This window comes from Pongo abelii, chromosome 4, assembly GCF_028885655.2.
Source record: "Pongo abelii isolate AG06213 chromosome 4, NHGRI_mPonAbe1-v2.0_pri, whole genome shotgun sequence".
In the NCBI taxonomy this organism is placed as follows: domain Eukaryota; kingdom Metazoa; phylum Chordata; class Mammalia; order Primates; family Hominidae; genus Pongo; species Pongo abelii.
The window spans coordinates 79,832,849-79,853,812 of NC_071989.2; the positions used below are offsets into that span (position 1 = coordinate 79,832,849).

General features: G+C 47.4%; 1 pseudogene; it reads left to right on the top strand.

Moving 5' to 3' along the window:
- The first annotated feature begins 5,630 nt into the window (after nt 1–5,630).
- Nucleotides 5,631–20,684, top strand: LOC100462203 (large ribosomal subunit protein uL1-like; annotated as a pseudogene).
- The last annotated feature ends 280 nt before the right edge of the window (nt 20,685–20,964 follow it).

Below are 20,964 nucleotides of genomic sequence, written 5' to 3' on the forward strand. Positions count from 1 at the left end.
GCAAGGCATCACGGTCTGTGAACTGCGGGCCTGCCTGGAAATGCATTGTCAGAGTAGAGTGATGCTTTGTAAATCCCTTGTCTTCCCTGATTCCTTTTTCCTGACTGAAGTCAGGCCAAGATGCTCACCTAGAAGAGCACAGCATCACCCTGTCTTTCAATCCCCAAAGTAGCCCTTACCCCTAGACAGCAACATCATCTGTTACAATTGACAGCACGAAGGAAGGCATAACCCCTGCAAAGGAACTGCCCTACAACTCAATTTGATTTTGAATCCACAAGTGCAAGTCTCATTCCTGGTAACTAATAGTAACAACCTGCTGATGTATTCTACTGCATCCCAGGGAGACTCATGTAGCCATGAAGATTGAAAAGGATTAAGTTAACCTTCCGTTTTATAGCTGGAAATTACTGGGTTGATGTCAGGTAGGGTGAGGAGTATGTTCTGGTTATAGCTGGTAGCAAGATGGCTGCATGCATCATGAGGCTTTGGCCTAAAAAGCTTGTCATTATATAAAAAAGCTATAGAGAGCAGAGGAAATGTCATTTCCAATTTAGAAGAGCATAATCGATCTTTAACACATTGGTCCTTAGGTGATACAGAATTCAACAAAAACGGGGCTTATAAAAAGCCAGGGTTCATAAAATTACAAAGATTATAGACAAAAATAGATAACATACAAGACTTACCAGCTGGGCAGGGTAGCTCAAGCTTGTAATCCCAGCACTTTGGGAGGCCGAGGCAGGCAGATCACCTGAGGTCAGGAGTTCTAGACCAGCCTGGCCAGCATGGTGAAACCCCATCTCTACTAAAAATACAAAAAAATTAGCCAGCCTTGGTGGCGGGCATCTGTAATTTCAGCTACTCAGGAGGTTGAGACAGGAGAATTACTTGAACCCGGGAGACGGAGGTTACAGTGAGCCCAGACTGTGCCATTGCACTCTAGCCTGGGCGACAAGAGCGAAACTACGTTTCAAATAACAATAAGACTTACCATTTGCCATGTCCTGTGCAAAGCACTTTATCTCATTTAATCCCTAGGAAACCCCATAAAGTACTATTATCCCATTTCACAGATAAAGAAACTGAAGCTCAGAGACGTTTAGTTGCTTGCCTGTGGATATAACACTAGAGAGCGGGAGAGCACAGTATTTGAACCCAGGAGGTCTGATGCTGGAGGTCATGTTTTTAACCCCATCTCTGTATTGCCTGCCCAAGTGCTGGCTGTGTGCCTGTATTCTCAATAATCCCTGGCCGACTTCCTGCTTTGCTGTCAGTAGCAGAGCTGAAGAACTTACAATAGACGGCAGAGGGCGTCCAGAGTCACTATTTTTAAAAGGTGCTAGCTTTCAAAAGCATTTCTGGAATTCAGAGAGAACAGAGGTCCACATAGCAGGCTAGACAGAAAAGGTAGTTGTAGATAGACTTTAGGGAATATATAGAATATTGCCTTCATGCAGGTTAAGAAATATTTAGTGTTGAAAGGATACTTTTAAAAGAGAGAAAGCAGTAAAGTTGATCCTCTGCAGAAAGTAGACCAATGTAAGTATCATGCAATGTGTCCATGTGCGTGTACACGCGAGCACACATGCACACACATATTAGATGTTTTGTGAGAAAACATACACTCAGTTTCTTTTTTTTTTTTTTTTTTTTAATTTTCTTTTTTTTTTTTTTTTTTTTTTTTAAATTTATGAAGTATTTATTGATCGTTCTTGGGTGTTTCTCGGAGAGGGGGATATGGGAGGGTCATAGGATAATAGTGGAGAGAAGGTCAGGAGATAAACACATGAACAAAGGTCTCTGGTTTTCCTAGGCAGAGGTCCCTGCGGCCTTCTGCAGTGTTTGTGCCCCTGGGTACTTGAGATTAGGGAGTGGTGATGACTCTTAAAGGGCATGCTGCCTTCAAGCATCTGTTTAACAAAGCACATCTTGCACCGCCCTTAATCCATTTAACCCTAAGTTGACACAGCATATGTTTCAGAGAGCACGGGGCTGGGGGAAAGGCCATAGATCAACAGCACCCCAAGGCAGAAGAATTTCTCCTAGTCAGAACAAAATGGAGTCTCCTATGCCCACCCCTTTCTACACAGACACAGCAACAATCTGATCTCTCCTTCCTTTCCCCACACTTCCTCCCCTTCTCTTCAACAAAACCGCCATCGTCCTCATGGCCCGCTCCCGATGGTCGCTGTCTCTTTGGAGCTGTTGGGTACACCTCCCAGACAGGGCAGCCAGGCAGAGGCGCTCCTCACGTCCCAGACAGGGCGGCCGGGCAGAGGCGCTCCTCGCTTCCCAGACGGGGCCGCCCGGGCAGAGGCGCTCCTCTCCTCCCAGACGGGGCGGCCGGGCAGAGGCTCTCCTCACATCCCAGACGATGGGCAGCCGGGTAGAGGCGCTCCTCACTTCCCAGACGGGGCGGCCGGGCAGAGGCGCTCCTCACATCCCAGACGATGGGCAGCCGGGCAGAGGCGCTCCTCACTTCCCCGACGGGGCCGCCCGGGCAGAGGCGCTCCTCGCTTCCCAGAAGGGGCCGCCGGGGCAGAGGCGCTCCTCGCTTCCCAGACGGGGCTGCCCGGGCAGAGGTGCTCCTCACTTCCCAGACGGGGCCGCCCGGGCAGAGGCGCTCCTCACTTCCTCCCAGACCGGGTGGCAGCCGGGCAGAGGTGCTCCTCACCTCCCAGACGGGGCGGCCGGGCAGAGGCGCTCCTCACCTCCCAGAGGGGGCGGCCGGGCAGAGGCGCTCCTCACTTCCCAGACGGTGTGGCGGCTGGGCAGAGGCGCTCCTCCCTTCCCAGATGGGGCAGCCAGGCAGAGGCGCTCCCCACTTCCTCCCAGACGGGGTGGCGGCCAGGCAGAGGCGCTCCTCACTTCCCAGAGGGGGCGGCCGGGCAGAGGTGCTCCTCACTTCCTCCCAGACGGGGTGGCAGCCGGGCAGAGGCACTCCTCACCTCCCAGACGGGGCAGCCGGGCAGAGGTGTTCCTCATCTCCCAGAAGGGGCGGCCGGGCAGAGGTGCTCCTCATCTCCCAGACGGGGCGGCCGGGCAGAGGTGCTCCTCATCTCCCAGACGGGGCAGCCGGGCAGAGGTGCTCCACACTTCCTCCCAGACGGGGTGACGGCCGGGCAGAGGCACTCCTCACCTCCCAGACGGGGCGGCCGGGCAGAGGCGCTCCTCACCTCCCAGACGGAGTGGTCAGGCAGAGGCGCTCCTCACTTCCCATATGGGGTGGCGGCCGGGCAGAGGCGCTCCTCACTTCCCAGATGGGGCAGCCGGGCAGAGGCGCTCCTCACTTCCTCCCAGACGGGGTGGCGGCCAGGCAGAGGCGCTCCTCACTTCCCAGACGGGGCGGCCGGGCAGAGGTGCTCCTCACTTCCTCCCAGACGGGGTGGCGGCCGGGCAGAGGTGCTCCTCACCTCCCAGACGGGGCGGCCAGGCAGAGGCGCTCCTCCCTTCCCAGACGGAGTGGCCAGGCAGAGGCGCTCCTCACCTCCCAGAGTGGGCGGCCGGGCAGAGGCGCTCCTCACTTCCCAGAGTGGGCGGCCGGGCAGAGGCGCTCCTCACTTCCTCCCAGACGGGGTGGCGGCCAGGCAGAGGCGCTCCTCACCTCCCAGACGGGGCGGCCGGGCAGAGGCACTCCTCACCTCCCAGAGTGGGCGGCCGGGCAGAGGCGCTCCTCACTTCCCAGATGGGGCAGCTGGGCAGAGATGCTCCTCACTTCCTCCCAGATGGGGTGGCGGCCAGGCAGAGGCGCTCCTCACCTCCCTGACGGGGCGGCCGGGCAGAGGCACTCCTCACCTCCCAGAGTGGGCGGCCGGGCAGAGGCGCTCCTCACTTCCCAGAGTGGGCGGCCGGGCAGAGGCGCTCATCACTTCCCATAGGGGGTGGCAGCCGGGCAGAGGCGCTCCTCACTTCCCAGATGGGGCAGCTGGGCAGAGGTGCTCCTCACTTCCTCCCAGACGGGGTGGTGGCCAGGCAGAGGCGCTCCTCACCTCCCAGGCGGGGCGGCCGGGCAGAGGCGCTCCTCACCTCCCAGAAGGGGTGGCTGGGCAGAGGCGCTCCTCACTTCCCACATGGGGTGGCAGCCGGGCAGAGGCGCTCCTCACTTCCCAGACGGGGTGGCGGCCAGGCAGAGGCGCTCCTCACTTCCCAGATGGGGCAACCGGGCAGAGGCGCTCCTCACTTCCTCCCAGACGGGGTGGAGGCCAGGCAGAGGCGCTCCTCACTTCCCAGACGGGGCGGCCGGGCAGAGGCGCTCCTCACTTCCTCCCAGACGGGGTGGCGGCCGGGCAGAGGCGCTCCTCACCTCCCAGGCGGGGCGGCCGGGCAGAGGTGCTCCTCATCTCCCAGACGGGGCAGCCGGGCAGAGGCGCTCCTCACTTCCTCCCAGACGGGGTGGCGGCCGGGCAGAGGCGCTCCTCACCTCCCAGACGGGGCGGCCGGGCAGAGGTGCTCCTCATCTCCCAGACGGGGCAGCCGGGCAGAGGCGCTCCTCACTTCCTCCCAGACGATGGGCGGCCGGGCAGAGGCGCTCCTCACTTCCCAGATAGGGCGGCCGGGCAGAGGGGCTCCTCATATCCCAGACGATGGGCGGCCAGGCAGAGACGCTCCTCACTTCCTAGACGGGGTGGCGGCGGGGCAGAGGCTGTAATCTTAGCACTTTAAGAGGCCAAGGCAGGAGGCTGGTAGGTGGAGGTTGCACTGAGCCGAGATCACACCACTGCACTCCAGCCTGAGCACCATTGAGCGTTGAGTTAGCGAGACTCCGTCTGCAATCCCAGCACCTCGGGAGGCTGAGGCGGGCAGATCACTAGAGGCCAGGAGCTGGAGACCAGCCCGGTCAACACGGCGAAACCCCGTCTCCACCAAAAATACAAAAACCATTCAGGCGTGGCGGCGCGCGCCTGCAATCCCAGGCACTCGGCAGGCCGAGGCAGGAGAATCACAGGAGCCCGAGGCAGGGAGGTTGCAGCGAGCCGAGATCACGGCAGTACAGTCCAGCTTCGATAACAGAGGGAGACCGAAAAAAGGGGAGAGGGAGAGGGAGAGGGAGAGGGAGAGGGAGAGGGAGAGGGAGAGGGAGAGGGAGAGGGAGAGGGAGAGGGAGAGGGAGAGGGAGAGGCAGTCAGTTTCTTATGAAAGAAAAAGGATGGTCATTTGTCTCACTTGGGAAAGGGTTTCCTCCCAAATTGAGAAGGAAAATCCCCCCAATTAACTGTTTGCTTTTATTAACTAAAATCACATTTTTGTGTGAAAGAAGTAAAAAGGAATTAGGATCTTGGTTATTTTGATTGTCTCCCTACCCTTCCAAATTCATCAAATGATAGTCAACCTGACTGTCTCTTCCTGCCATCATCAGGAATGACTAAATCTTGGAGCGTTCTCCATTTAAGTGAGGAAAATGTTGGCTTCCCGGTGTATTTATCACTGCCCATCTCTAAGAATAGGTCAAAGATGAAATTCCCATTATCATGAACCTTTAATGTATATTGAGACTTCACAGAGCACTAACTATACTGGGGCTGGGATGGGGATTCTGATGAGAGATATCCCTGACAGAGACCAGAGCTCAGGAGGAAGAAAGGACAGATGCCCTTGTTCAAGATGCCCTTGTTCAAGATGACTTCTTCATGGGCATCGATAGATACATTCTTGAAAACCACCCAAAGTACCTGGAGGAGACCCTGGTGCAACTGTGCATTGTACAACAACTGATGAGGTAAAAGAAACAAACTGTTAATGACTCTAAACAATGTGGCCCGCAGAGTTGGTATGGTTTGGCCACACCAGCTCAGGGATAAAGGTACTAGAAAAAATCTTGGGGAAAATCCTATTGTACATATTCCTTACATAATGTAATGTCTGTGATTTACCTCACTTATCAAATGAAAAAAACCCAAAACACCTGGTTGGTGGCCATTTGGTCAAACACCTCTAGGAGTCTGGAGTTGAGTGGCCAGAACTCAGTCTTTCTTTACATGCTGTGTTAAGCAGGCTTTTATCTCATTCAGGTGTTAGAGGTGGAGGGAGGAACACAGTTAGGCTGTGTTCTACTGCACTGCATAGGGAGGCAGGGTATCACCCAGGCACGACGCCCACTTTGCAAGTAAATAATCAGTAGCATGAAGCTCACTTCTGCAGGACCCACCATGATAAAGTGGAGAGCTGGGCGGTTAACCAGTGAACCAATTGAGTGGCTCTGGGCCCCTATACCCCTTTCATTCCACAGCCTGTGATACACTCTTAGAGTCAAAATATCAAATTCAGTGGGCCATGAGTCTTGCCCAAAAGTATAAATCTTTTTTTCATATGGACTATTTGGGTCTGTTTTCAAAAATCCCTTTTTCTTCTCTAAACTATCTCAATTCCACATTTCACTTTGCAGGTGTAGACATGACTTTTAGGTTGTTGATGATTTAATGCTATTGAAATGTTCTTATGTGCAGAACACCTAGATAGATGCAGAGTGTGGGACAAAGACAACCAGCACATTGCTAAGCCCAAGTAGCAAATTTCCTGACCCCATTTTAAAGGTTCTGAGACAAATAGGTGGAATAGGTCCCCCTGTCTTTGAGTAGAAGAGTTGGCAAGCAAGCTGGACTAGAATGGGCCGTGTGCAATTTTGCCATCTGTTCACATTTCAAATAAACTAATGTGTTATGATTTTTTTTCTCCTTGAATTTTACTTCCTCTTTTTTCTTTCTCTGTTCTTCTATTTTGTGTCTTCCCCATCATTTTGTCAATGCTTCTCCCTTTGAAAAAAAAATATTTTAGGTCCCTTTTTTGGGTTCTTTTGTGACAGAGCTTGGCTTCCTGTGTTCTCACTCTTTCACTCACTGACTCAGAGTAGAGGCTGCTTTACTGGAACTTAGGAGAAGCCAGAGGTTTGCTTTTAGTCCTGTTTTCTCCTGAGCCTAAAACTCTTATTTCAAGGGAGAAGATGTGTAGGCCAAGTTGAGAAAAGCAAGCAACAAGCCTAAAAATCCTTTTCCTCACCAGCTGCCCTTGGGCTACATCCTGTAGAAGGGTGACAAGGCCACTTGGAGCTGCCCATTTGCTCCCCAAATGTGTCTCCCAATGCCCAGCATCTTATGCAGCCTTTGACATGAGTGAAGTCCCTCAAGGTAAGCCATGGGAAAGATCAACCTACTACAACCATCTTTTACTGCAACCCAAGGTACATTTTAACTTTCCCAGTTTTTTTGAAGGAGAATATTAACAAATATCAGTTTTTTTCCCCTGGAAAACATAGAGGAAAGATTAAAAACAGAAAAATGTTTGCCAATTCAATATTTCCAGGCCTAATATTCAGATACCTCCTAATAACAATGAACTTTAGATGTAGGTTTAAAGCCCAACTCTGGAACTACATGTCTCATCCTCTACTTATAGCTTAGAAGATGCTTACTATCACAAAATTAAATTAATCTTTATTGTTTTCATCTTTATTGTTTTAAGTTGAAGCAATACTACTTTCATCTTTATTGTTTTAAGTTGAAGCAGCCAAACCATTTGTCTGCAGCAATTAGGAAAGGAATATTCATTTGTAAGTTAATCCCAGTAACTAGTTCTTAGAATTGACAAATGAATAGAAAATGCTCAATCAAACCTCTGGGTAAGAATTTGAAGATTGTTTCAGGTGATATCAGGGAAAATTGTGCAGCTAATTAAGACAACCATGGGAAAAGAGTGAACCATGATGTTCATTATGACTCAGTTGATAATACTTCTAGGTAAAGTCCACACTATTTGGAAAGCACTGCTGCATTCCTGGTGTCAAAACCTCCAAAAGCACATTAGAAAAGTGAAAGATGTTGGTCCATGATGAGCTCATCTAGTTATTTTAGGATTTCTGTAGTCACCTATGTTTGGTATTTAATGATGATAACAAAAGTGCCTTTCATTATTTATCCCTGGTTATCATGCTTTCCATTCAAAATAATAAATAGAAAAGAAAACCAACTAACAAATATCTCATGGCTGGATTTGTTCCAGTCAGTTCCAATAGAACCACAAGTTGCTAAAGAAATTTACCCATTGACAATAACAACAGCACAGCAGCGAATCTCGAGCCTTTCTTTCACACTGCCCACTGTCACTCGCTGTAGGGGCTCAGATTTTGAGAAATTTAACCTGCATGCAAATGTGTGACAGTGCTTTCCTGGCAACCTGTCATTTAATGAAGAATAGGAAATGAAAGGCCTCACTATTGCCACAAGGTTCCTTTTATGCAAGTTTCCATAACTTAGAGAGATGCCTTTGCTGCTTACTCTTTGTTTCCCTCATTCATACCACTTTGCATTACCTCAAAGCGAAGAAGGGGGACTGCTGGTCCCAGTGGTGAGAGGTCTCAGGAATGGGTCGAGATTCCTTTCAAGGGAAAAGGAAGAGCACCCTCAGATTAGATGTTCTCCAGTCTGCCCTAGAACACTGAGCTGGAGCCCCAGAAACCACTGCCTAATAACAATAATTTGCATACCAAATATATCAAAGTCCTAGAAAGTCTGAAGAATACCATTTGCTTAAAGTTCAAGTAACCTCAACAGCACTTAAGACCAAGGACTGGAATGTACAGCTGTGCAAGTTGTACCCCAACTAAGGGCATGTGGCAGAGGTGGGGAGTGGAGGCCAGGATCCAAGGCTGCTGCTGGCAGTAGGGAGAGGCACCTTTCACTAATTCACCCAAACCCACGTGTGGATGAATGGAGGCCATGAAAAGTCACCTGAACGCTTCCGCTTGATGGTGAGAATGTGGAACATGGTATCCCTCTCCCAAAGCCCCCAAGGCTTCTCAGCACCCTGAGCATCAACTCCAAAGTCCAAGTGCTAACATGTCCTGGCCCCACTGACCTCTCTAACCTCAGCTTCCCCACACCTTCCGTGTGTTATTCCTGCCACCCTGGTCTTCTTTCTGTTCCTTGAAGACACCAGCACATTCCTGCTTCAGGGCGTTTGCACTTGCTCTTCCCTCTGGCTCAGTCCTGCATGTCATTCAGGTGCCTGATCAAATGTCACCTCCTCAGAGAGGCCTTCCCTGACCACCTAGTCTAAATTGCACCTTTCCTCCTCTCTATCTCTTATCTTGCCTTTAAAAAAATATATAGCACTTACTACTTGAATTTTATATTTGTTTGTCAATGATTTGTCTTCTCTCTAGACGAAGAGTTGGCAAATTACAGCCTGAGGGCTACATCATACAAGCTGCCTACTTTTGTAAGTCAAGTTGCACTGGGGCACGGACACTATCATCTGTTTGCACATTGTCTTTGTCGGCCTTCACACTACAATAGAGACTACATGGTCCACAAAGCTGAAAATATTGATCATCTGGCCTTTTACAGAAAAAGTTTGCCAACCCCTGCTCTAGCCTGTAAGCCCCATGAGGGCAGGGACTCTGCCTTTTGTGTCCACACCTGTATCCCCAGCACAGAATATTGCCTATCACTTAGTAGGTACTCAATATCCACTGGATGCCAGTAGCAGTCCCCGGGTCCTGACAACCAAAAATGTCTCCCAACTTTGTCAAATGCTTTGTGAGGGGCAATATCACCCGCTGTGGAGAACTGCTACATTAGCCTGAGTCAGGAAGATGCTGGGCAGCTTGAAAGTGAAGTATGTTAAGAACTCGCGGCCGGGCGCAGTGGCTCACTCCTGTAATCCCAGCACTTTGGGAGGCCAAGGCGGGCGGATCACGAGGACAGGACACCAGTGATCAACCAGTCTGGCCAACATAGTGATACCCCATCTCTACTAAAAATACAAAAAATTAGCTGGGTGTGGTGGTGTGCACCTGTAATCCCGGCTACTCAGGAGGCTGAGGCGGGGGAATCACTTGAACCTGGGAAGCGGAGGTTGCAGTGAGCTGAGATCACACCATTGCACTCCATCCTGGGCGACAGTCTGAGACTCCGTCTCAAAAACAAAACAAAACAAAATAAAAAAAGAACTCGCAGATGCTGCACGGGGGAAGGGGGCTATTGAAAGCCTGAGGTGATTGGGCCTTGGCTTTCCCTTGGCTTCTTTTGCTCTTGAGTAAAAACCGCTGTGCCTCTTCATCTCCAGGTGATCACCCAACATGATTATGACAAGTAACCATAGAATTTGAAGAATGAACTTTAGCTACTTCCTCGCTTGGTTACCCAACCGGCCTTTCTTCCTGGGACCCATGGGGTCTGTATTATACTGAAAACCGCTGCTGAGTTCAATATGCATGAGAACAATTGAATCCTAGTAATCAATAAAAAAGAACTAGTTATTGATAAATGCAACAACATGGATGAATCTGAAAGGTGTGATGCTGAGGAAAATAAGGCCATCTCAGAAGCCGCATACTGGCTGATGCCAATACATAACTGGCAAGTGTCATTTACATGACTTTCTGGAAAAGGCAAAACAATAAAGAGAACAGATCAGTGGTTATAAGGTTTGGGTGGGGGAGAGTGTGACTACAGGGGGCAGCATGAGAGTTTTGGGGATGATGAAACTGTTACGTATCCTGATTGTGGTGGTGGTTACATGAATCCATACGTGGATTAAAACTCATAAAACTGTACCCCAAGAAAATGATTTTACTGTTTGTTAATTAAAGAGCAAAACAAGTAGTCTTTGAAGAATACGATGGGCTTTTAATACTTGCCCATCTTCTTCTAACCACAATAAAGTATCGAAAGCCATAATTTAAAAAATGCACCAGGCAACAAGGCCTTGACTATTCGTGGCAATTGAAAAGCTCAAGAGGAGAGGAGAAAGTCAATATTCTGGAACTACATGAAGAACTTTAGCTTCCTTGCTTCAATTCCTCTTTCACTTTCCATAGAACAAGGTGATCTTCACTTCTCAATCCAGGATTACCAAATTCCACCCCAGAATTGTCTGAGTTTTCTTGACGAGAAGAGAGAAAATGATTTTAGAAATCAATAGATACTGGAACAGATGTGCCAGTACACTTTGAGGTTGTGCACAGGTCACAATATTGTGCCTGATGCTCTTGTGTGGATGAAAGGGGCTCAGGGAAGTGATAAGGGAGAGCCTAAAGGAGTGTGTGGGGTTAGCTTTCCAAGGCTTCAGGCGAGAGAAGGAAAAGAGCAAAATGAAATGAAAATGACTCTTGGGAGATCAATATTCTGTGTGTATTATTCATATGAATAGTATCAACAGATTCACACATATATGAAATGATCATTACTTCCGGGAGATTTTTTTACTTGGCCAAAATATCTAGTTGCTCACCTATGCTGATGATGGTGAGGATGGGGGCCCAGGGTATGCGTGGGAAGGCAGTGGTGACCTCTACATTGAATTGTACCCTATATGCATCCAGTTGAGAGTAAGAATATTCAGCATCCCTCTCTTTTTTTTTTTTGAGGAACTGCAGACTGTGGTTTACATATACATGAGGGTGCTGTTCACAGGAAAAATATTGCTTAGTTGCTTCTGCAATAAAAATAATAAGTTGCAGCATTATTGCATAAAAAAAGAATGTGCTTGACTTCTCAGAGAACGAAATGCATGGCAACTGTAAGAATCATAGTGTCATCCACCTGATAGTTGTCCTGAAAGAGCTGCACAAAGCACAGATGACGACAGCACAGTTGCAAACAGTAGACTTCTTTCTCTTCTCCCATCACCCAACGTTTTCAGTAACAATTTTAGATGGACAACTGAAGTGCTTGCACATTTTTTCAGAGGGAGCCTAGTGTACCAAACATCCTCAGGAGCTGTTGACTGTTTTCCCTTGGCTAAAAGTAACTGAAAACAAAATTTTAAGTTATAGCCCTTCTGTGTCTGTATGGTGCAGGTAGAGTGGGGTGGCAGAGAAGAAGTATGTTGCAGTAGAAGTAGCTCTGACTTCAGATCATGTAGAAAGGAGAGCTTTAAGTTTTTCAGTTGCATTTGACATTGTCACAACCATACTTCCAGCTCCTCCCCCTCTACAATGTGAGGAAAGATTGTTTTATTCTCATTTAACAGAAGCCAGAACCAAAGCATATGTAAGCTAAGAATTTGCCAGAGATCATACAGGGGGTGGGTGGGAAAACAGCACATAAAACCTGAGTCTCCTGGTTCTAGCCCCACCCACACCCACCCCCAGCTCCATTAGGCTGGCCGTATGATAAAGTGTCATCTGGCTTCACCAAACACAGACCAAAAGCTAGAAGATGAAGATGGGACATTCCCACGTGCTCTGTAGGAATCACTCGGAACTCCTTGCTCCCACTCCAGGCCTGAAGATCTGGCACATTCCCACTTGAGAATGTTCTTGACCCCTTAAGGCTTACCTCAAGCACCACCCATACAATAAGACTTTTCTGACCTATTCCTATCCTCAAATAATTGACGACTTCCTCTGTAGAGCCAGATTATACCTTAAACACAGGGCCATTTTTGTGCCTGTAACTTTTTCACATACCTCAGGGCTTGGGTTTGGCTATTACTCATATTCTCGAGCCTAACACAGTGCTTGTCTCATAGTAGACACTCAATGTCTGTGTGCTGAATGAAAACATGACCTGAACTTTATTTCTTAGAGGTGCAAACCAAAGGCAAGCTCAGCATGGAAAATCCTTGGGAAGTCATGTACCCTCTCTAGGCTTCAGTGTCCTCATCTGTAGAAATGAGGAGAGTAAGAAAACAATAACTCTGAAGGATTACTGTATGTAAGGTTATTGGCAAGGTGCCCGTCTCACAGGAAGCTCTTGATAGGAGATAGGCTATTTTTGGTGGCCAGTCTCCGAGGTGGGCCCAGTGACTCTGACTTCCTGGTATTCATGCCCTTGTATGTAGTCCCCTCCTACACTGAATAGGACTGATCTATGTGACCAATAAGATATTGGAGAATTGCCTGAGTGTGACTTCTGAGACTAGGTTGCAAAAATTACTGAGGCTTCTGTCTTGCTCTCTTTTGGATCACTTGATCTGGGGGGAGGCAGACACCAGACACCATGTTGTGAGGTCACTTCAGCAGCACTATGGAGAAGTCCAGATGGTGAGGAGCTGGGCTTCCTGCCAGCATGAGGTTATCATCCAAGTGAGCCATCTTGTAGACTGATTCTCCAGCCCCAGTCAAGCTTTCAGATGACTGCAGTCCTGGCGACTTCTTGACTGCAACTTCAAGAGAGCCAGTTAAGCCACTCCTGAAGTCTTGACTTATAGGAACTATATGAGATAAATGTTTATTGTGGATTTAAGCTGCAAAATTTTGGGGTAACTTGTTACAGAGAAATACGTAATTAATACATGCTTATTGTAAACGGCTGTACAAATATCAATGGAGACACCTCCTACATGGTCAGTTCTGGTCTTGACTGATCTCTGTTCACAGGGGCTACAGGGCAAGATGACTGGTTTAACCAAATCAGGACTTCCCCTTCCCCAGATCTGAAGAGGTAACTAAAGAGGACATTCTCAGCAACTTAGTATTTTCAGATCCTCACCTGACCTGAGGAAGGTGAGAATGTCTCTCATCTTGGTGCTATCTGCCACATCAGACAAACTTTCAGAGAATATCACAGGACACCAAGTCAGATAATCTCCTCTTACTTGTGTCCTGTATGTAGGTCATCTCTTAACATAGAGAGACAAGTCTTGCCCCAAGAGCTAATCTTGGGGTCCCTTCTCTGTTCCCCACCCCCAGCAGCTGGCAAACTGTCCACATGAATCCCTGGCATGAGTCCACCTTCCCAAGCCTTTCACACCACAAAACTTATGGAAATGGTAACATTTTTAAAGTAGCCAATATTTGACAAAGTTCTGAGAGAAACCCTTGGTTTTTCAGGCTACACATGCCTTGGCGATATTCACAGCTTGGGTGATGGGCACAGAGACATTTGGCTTCAAGTTCTCACACGGTTGTGTTACTGTAACTCCAAACCCCCAGTTCCCTGCATTCCCCAGCAATCCTTGCTATCTCCCTAGAGTTTTGGCCGCTGCTTCTGGGGTGTTCCATTTCTCAACAATTGCTGTCATTCTTTCCTCCTGTCCTCAGTTCTCCTGCAGTCCCTGATCTGCTCTGTTCCTGTCAAAACTAAAGGTATTGGATCTCAGCCCCACCTCAAGCAAATACAATTCCTTCAGGTAAACTTGAATTGTCTGACCCTTAAGTGACCACAGACTTTTAAGGCCCCTTGAGACAACCTCAATGTAGGAGGCCCAAGTGCCCTGGGCAGAAAGACAGCTCTTTGTCATACACAAAAGCATCCCTTGACTAGGAAAAAAGGTGTCTCAATATGGGGAATATGAACTATGTCCCTCCTTCACCTCAGAAGATGAATTCTCTGCCTGCTTGGGGCACTCCTTCCTTCTGAGTGGTTGACACAAGCCAAGCCTCCTTTCTTTGTTCAAGAATCCCAAAGTTCCCACTATTTTTTCCCAAGGACTTTAAACACCAATAGTCATTAGTTCTATTATGGACAGTCTGCCTTGGCTCCCCCAGATTCCCAGAGGTGCAAATATATAGATGAGACCCCACCATGATGACCTCCTTGGATTTGAACTGGATACCAAATAGGACTGTGCACAAATCTGGCCTTGACCAATTCAATTCTGTTGAACGATTTCTCACCGTTCCTACCTACAACTCTAGTACCCCATAGGTCCACCCAATCCAGCTGTGATGGGACCATGAGGGGACATGGTGATCCTAACCAGCAGACCATTCGAAGGTGTTGATTTGAGAATCACCCAGCATCTGGCCTGACCCAGGCCTGACAGCAAAGTCCCGTGACTTGGTAGCCAGAGGTTGCTTTCACATCTTGACATCTTCACAGTCCCCTGAAAATGTTTGCCATTTCATTGAGTCCCTGGGTGTAGTGAGTCTAATGACCTGTGCTTTAAACACTAAAGAATGCAGTGAGTTGATTTTTCAGACTCAGCAGAGAAAGCACTGGGTAAAGAGTGTGCTCTTGGAATTATTAAATAGAACAACTCACCTCTGCTTCAGTGAAGATTGTCGCTATTATAGCAAACAATTTCTCTGACACTACACTCTTAAGGAAAAGTTATTTAAGTTCTCTCCTAGCACAATACCCTCCACATTGAGGGCAGCCAATTAAGGTTTCTGCTTTGGTTGTATTGCTGTTTCCTTGGGTGGGGGGGACCACAAGTTTAACTTTTGCTTGAAGGACCTCTTCCAGTGGTTTTGTCAAAGCTGTGAATTTTATTACCTCAAGTGTGTCAAGGAAGAGGGGCTCCAAATTTAGCCTAGGGCAAAAGGAAAATGCAGATCAACCTGTTGCCATTTTTCTTTCTTGTTAGAGAGAAGTACTCTGTTGCCCAGGCTGTACTCAAACTCCTGGGCTCAAGAGATCTGCCCACCCGCCTCAGCTGCCTGTGTAGCTGGGACTACAGGCACCTGCCACCATGTCTGGCTGATTTTTTTTTTAAATTTTTTGTAGAGGTGGGGTCTTGCTACGTTGCCCAGGCTGGTCTCAAACTCCTGGCCTCAAACAATTCTTCCTCCTCAGCCTCCCAAGTAGGTGGGACTACAGGTGTGCCACAATCCTGCTGCCATTTTTATCCACTGGATTTCCACCTACATGATTACTGAGCCCTGCAGAGTCCAGGGGTTAAACTCCACTTCAGTTTTCTCACCAATAAAACTGACAAACTAATTCACAGCCAAACTTGATACTTAATTTCTGGTAAAGGAAAGGTATGTTTCAGCACCAATACTCTTTATGTTAGCCATGCCCAAATTATGTAAATACCCTCAACAGCTGCAAAATGCGGGGAAGAAAGCATTTGCTGATTTTTACTCTTCCCAAAGCAAATCCACAAGTACCTTAGCCAAATTGCCTACAACGTCTTATAATTTCATGGTGATTTTACTTGGGAAAAGAAAAAGAAATAGAAGGTAAAGTCCTAGGAACTGGACTTTATCTTAATCATCTATCTCTTCTCACACTTGGAGTGACAGGAACAGAGAATGAGGATGGAAATGGTATGATTGATACACATACAAGATCTCACCCGTGGTTAAGACTTTCAGGGGAAATTTAGACCACAGCCTCGGCTTCCCAGTACTCGCTACCCTTTGGAGTAGTTCTGTTTTTAAAAATCAAAAATACAGCATTCGGAGGCTTCAGATAGAAATTATTACAAAAAAATTGACAGCATTTCTCTTCATCAAACGTGATGCTGTATGGCAAACTTAGTTTCTGTGGAGGACAGGCAATTTTAAGCTCATGACTATTACAGAGATGAGGAGGGAGAGGGACTAAAAAGGGTCCTTGCTTAAGAAAATGAAGCCAGCTGTGAAACATTCCCTGAGATTACAGGGGCCCTCCACAGTTATGCGTGCCTAAATCACCTCGAGTCTCTTCCTATTCCAATCCATCTGACACCTGTCTCCAGGCTAATCCTTCTAATCCGAACAGCTGCCTTGGAGACGTCATGCCTTGCCTTGCCTTCAGTGACTCCCCAAGGCCTCCAAAAATGTCAGTTACGCCCTGGCCTGGCCTTTATATTGTGCAAGAATCTGGCTGCCTCTGACATTTAATCTCCCTCTATTCCAACAGAAATCTGTCACTCCAGTGCCCACACCACTTTCTGTTTACCCACCTTCACATATTTACCTGTAATGGTCTCCATTTTCTTCATCTGGAATATCTCCCTCTAACCCCTTCTCAACCACCAACTTCAACATATGATGCAAAGAGTGTGATTTGGAATTAGAGAGATCTGGGTTAAATTCTAGCTCTATTACCTGCTTGCTGTGTGTTGCTGGGCAGGTGTCTCACCTTCTCTGAACCTCAGGTTCCTCATCTATACACCAGATTCTCTATACACATCAGGTTCATAGTAGGTGCTCACTAAAGGTTGACTCTTTTTTCCTGCCTGTCTACCCAGCTCCCATGCATCCTCCCAAGCTCCTAAATCAACTAATTTCTATCATATGGGCCATAGCATAGGGTTTGCATGTGAGCATGAGGTTTATGTTCAGTGTTGCAGATTCACCTCTATTCATTAAAGGAATGGGCCAGGTCAGGAATATAGAGATCATAAGACCTTCTCAGGACAAAGCTCAGAGGCCGAGGCATGTGGGTTCATTCTTTGCCAATGGCACACTGAAATTTCAGCCTCAGGGGAGTGGAACCCAATAGGAGTACTTGGAAAATAGCCAAGCAGTTCACGGAAGGGAAATTATAGCATTGCCATGACTCACTGTTAGACAGTTGAAGGAGTTCTTGAATAACACTTTTTTTTTTGTAATTCCCAAGAAATTTACAAAAGACGCCAATTAGCAGATTCAGTTCCATGGCACTTGAAGCTTAATAGAAAAAAAAAAAAAGCAGAAGCATTAGGCATGCTTACAATTCCTCTCCCCTTCTAAAAAAATTGCCCCACCAACAGATGCTTAATTTGCCAGATAATTTGCCATGTGATGAAACCCCTCCTTGCCCATATCTGATTGGTGCAAGGGTAGTCACCTGACCAAAGGGCAGCCATTCCCATAGGCTGGACAGTAACTATGAGCTATGTCCTAGTGCAAAAAAGATGAGCTGAGCCAATCATGTTCTCTGTCTTTCCTAAAACTAGGAAGCACAGAAGGAATGAGCCCACAGCAACAAGAACAGAAACTGCAAGGATGCTGTGATATTATAAAGTATATATTTGGTCTTTGTCTCATTTTCTGTCATACAGCTCCTAAAATCCTTGAAATCTCCAAAGTGATAAGAGTATCTTTTGTATGCAAATGAGATGACTGGTGGCTGGCAGCCCTAGATTGCTTCAGGATGGGGGGTGATCCCATAAAAGACCAAGGGGGCATTATAGGGTTGGAACGTTCAGCCCCATTCTCTAACCGTGTGGGAGGCTGAAGGTTAAGTTGATCATCAATGGCCAGTGATTTAGTCAATCATGCCTAAATGAAGTTTTCCTAAAACCCAAAAGTACTGGGTTCATGGAACTTCCAGACAGCTGAACAGGGGGAGGTTCCTGGAGGGTGGCTCGCCTGGGGAGGGCATGGAAACTCCTTGCCTCTTCCCACATACTTCGCCCTATGCCTCTCTTTCATCTGGCTTTTATCTATATCTTTTGTAACACCTTTCATGATAAACCAGTAAACCTAAGTGTTTCCCTGAGTTCTGTGAGCCACTCTAGCAAATTAATCAAACCTAAGGAGGGGGCCATGGGATCCCTGATTTATAGCTGACTGGTCAGAGCACAGGTAAAACAACCTGGAGCTTGTGATTGTCATTGGAAGTGGGGGACAGTGTTGTGGGACTGAGCCCTCGACCTGTGGTACCTGACGCCATCTCCAGGTAGACAGTGTCAGAACTGAATTGATTTAGAGGACGCCCAGCTGGTGTCTGCTGCAGAACTTATTGCTTGCTTGGTGTTGAGACAATACACCCACACATTTGGTCGCAGAAGCATTGTATGTTGTGAGAGCATAGTGGGAGAAACAGAGTTTGTTTTTTTCCTGTATCCTTAGAGGTGCCCTGAGGGAAAGTCAGGGACATAGCAAGCAAAACCTATGAGTAACTCACAGTTAGGGAGGTTCAGAAACCTCTAATAAGCAGGATAAGCCAGGTGATAGAGAGGAGATCTGAGCAGAAGTATGAGGAAGAAGAAGCCGTGAGAAAGCGATGGAGACAGCACTGGGTCCCCAGAGCTGACCAGTTTCTCAGGTGACCTCAGTCCCTAATACTGTCTCAGTTCCTACAGTAAAACCCCCTGGTCTCAAGCTCACCTACAGCAGTATTCCTTAAAAACAAAAGAACCCAACTTAGGAGGAAAACAGTGACACATTTTACTGCAAGAAAATAAAATACAACTACTCTGAACACATGCACTATTACACAAGTCGCAAACCCAGGAGAATCATGAGGATTTATTTTCAATAAGATACAAGGTGCAGGGTTAGACTGTCTTAAAGGACAGACTGTTTTCTCAGAGTATTGAAAGAAGGGGGCCTCTTAGGATTTCTGAGAGCAGCCACTAGAGTGTGAGACTTTAGGAATGTTTCCACCTGCTCCGAGGACTCTGACCATCCCTAGCAGAAAATGTAGCTAGAGTTACTTGGTAGAGCCCTCCTTGGCAATGAGAAGCAGTGCAACCTGTGCCCTGGGATGGGCGTGCGCCTGCTAGCCCTGTGACCCTCAGTGAGTCACTTCATCTCCTTGAGACTCAGTTCCTCCTTTGTGATAGGTGACCAGCAAAGAGACTTCTGGGATATGAATCTTCTAAGTAAATGTCTTCTTTCAACTAGATTAGGAAAGGGGGCAGCCTAGAAGAAGAAAGACTGTGGCCCAGGAGTTAGGAAAGCTGCATTTCGGCCCTGTCACTTGCTGGCTGGGCAAGCCGAGCAGCTGTCTGACTTGTCTTGGTCTCACCCACAAAATGAGGAAGTTGATTTGTGTCTGATCAAAAGGGCATTTTCACTCCAAATTCTGTGATTGTAAGACCTAAACATTCCTCAATCTGTGATTCCAATGGCTCTTGACATCTGTATTTAAAATTCTTTGCTGTGTTTTTTCCCCACCCTTGACTGTGTAGAAAGAAGTCTGTGCCACAATTTCTAGGAGAACTTATTTATTTCAACTTGTCCAGTTACAGACTAAGTATAAAGAATGTTGGGGGAAAATCTGGTGTGAGTTTCACTCCAGCACTAGTTGGAACAGACATGTGGACTAATTTGGATTCCTAACGGCACAAGATCAAGGCTGGTTGCTGATGGAGAACTGTGAATCTAAATAGGAAGACAGACCAGGCCGTATTCAAAGGAAAAGATGTGTCCTCTTCCCAGAAAACTATAAATCCATAAATGGAAAGTGAAGGTGTGATTCCCAAAGTGATCTTGAGAAGCATTTTAATGTCCTTCTCAAAAATATTAAATTTATTGGTAGAAATCAGAAGTTTTGGGGTCCATAGACACAGTGGTAGAGGCTAATAGAAAAAGCCAAGAACAAACACAGCTAGTTATAAAAGAAGTTTAATGTCCTGCAATTTCAGTAAAAACCTAAAGGCACACATGACTCCAAGATACTGAAGGTCAGTGACTTTCATTGTTTCACCAGTTAGTTAAATGAAGGTGCAAGACTCTATAGTAATGCTCGTTTCTTGTTTCTGTGGCATGAGACACCAAGAGCATCAAAGCCTCTCGAGATACTCTGTACTAGGCATCCCACAGAGGAACCAGGGCAAGCACTGGACACTTTTGGGTATAGCCGAAGATCACCTTGAAGAACGATGAACTCAGAAGGACAAGTGCTTCCCCTGCAGACTTGAGTCCACTCCCCGCCCCAAGCTCTCTGTGTGTATGCTGGGGACAAACAACACTTTGATGAAGCTAAGGCTGCGGCTATCACCATGTGAGTTTTGGGGTGCTGAAGAAACTCAACCAGAATAAGAAGCTCATCAAAAAGTTGGCCATAAAGTATGATGACTCTGATCAAACACATCCTCAGCCCCAGCCTGAATAAAGCCAGCAAATTCCCTTCCCTGTTTATGCACAATGAAAACATCGTGGCCAGAGTTGATGAGGTGAAGTCCACAATCAAGTTCCAGATGGAGGTGCTGTGTCTGGCCATGACCATTGCCATGTGAAGATGACAGACGATGAGCTTGTGTACAACATCCTTCTAGATGTTAGCTTCCTGGTGTCACTGCCCAAGGTGAATTGGCAGAATGCCCAGGCTTTATACATCAAGAGCACCATGGGCAAGCCCCAGCACCTGGACTAAGGCATGGCCTGGTAAGTCCTAGCGTCACCAAAAAACAAAAACTAAAACTAATCAACTCTACAGTAGCCTATTATATCTGATTACTTTAGATCAACCACCTCTCTGCATGGCTGATCTAAAATAATCAGATACAGGCTGGGCGCGGTGGCCCACGCCTGTAATCCCAGCACTTTGGGAAGCAGAGGCGGGCAGATCACTTGAGGTCAGGAGTTCGAGACCAGCCTGGCCAACATGGTGAAACCCCATCTCTACAAAAATACAAAAATTAGCCAGGTGTGGT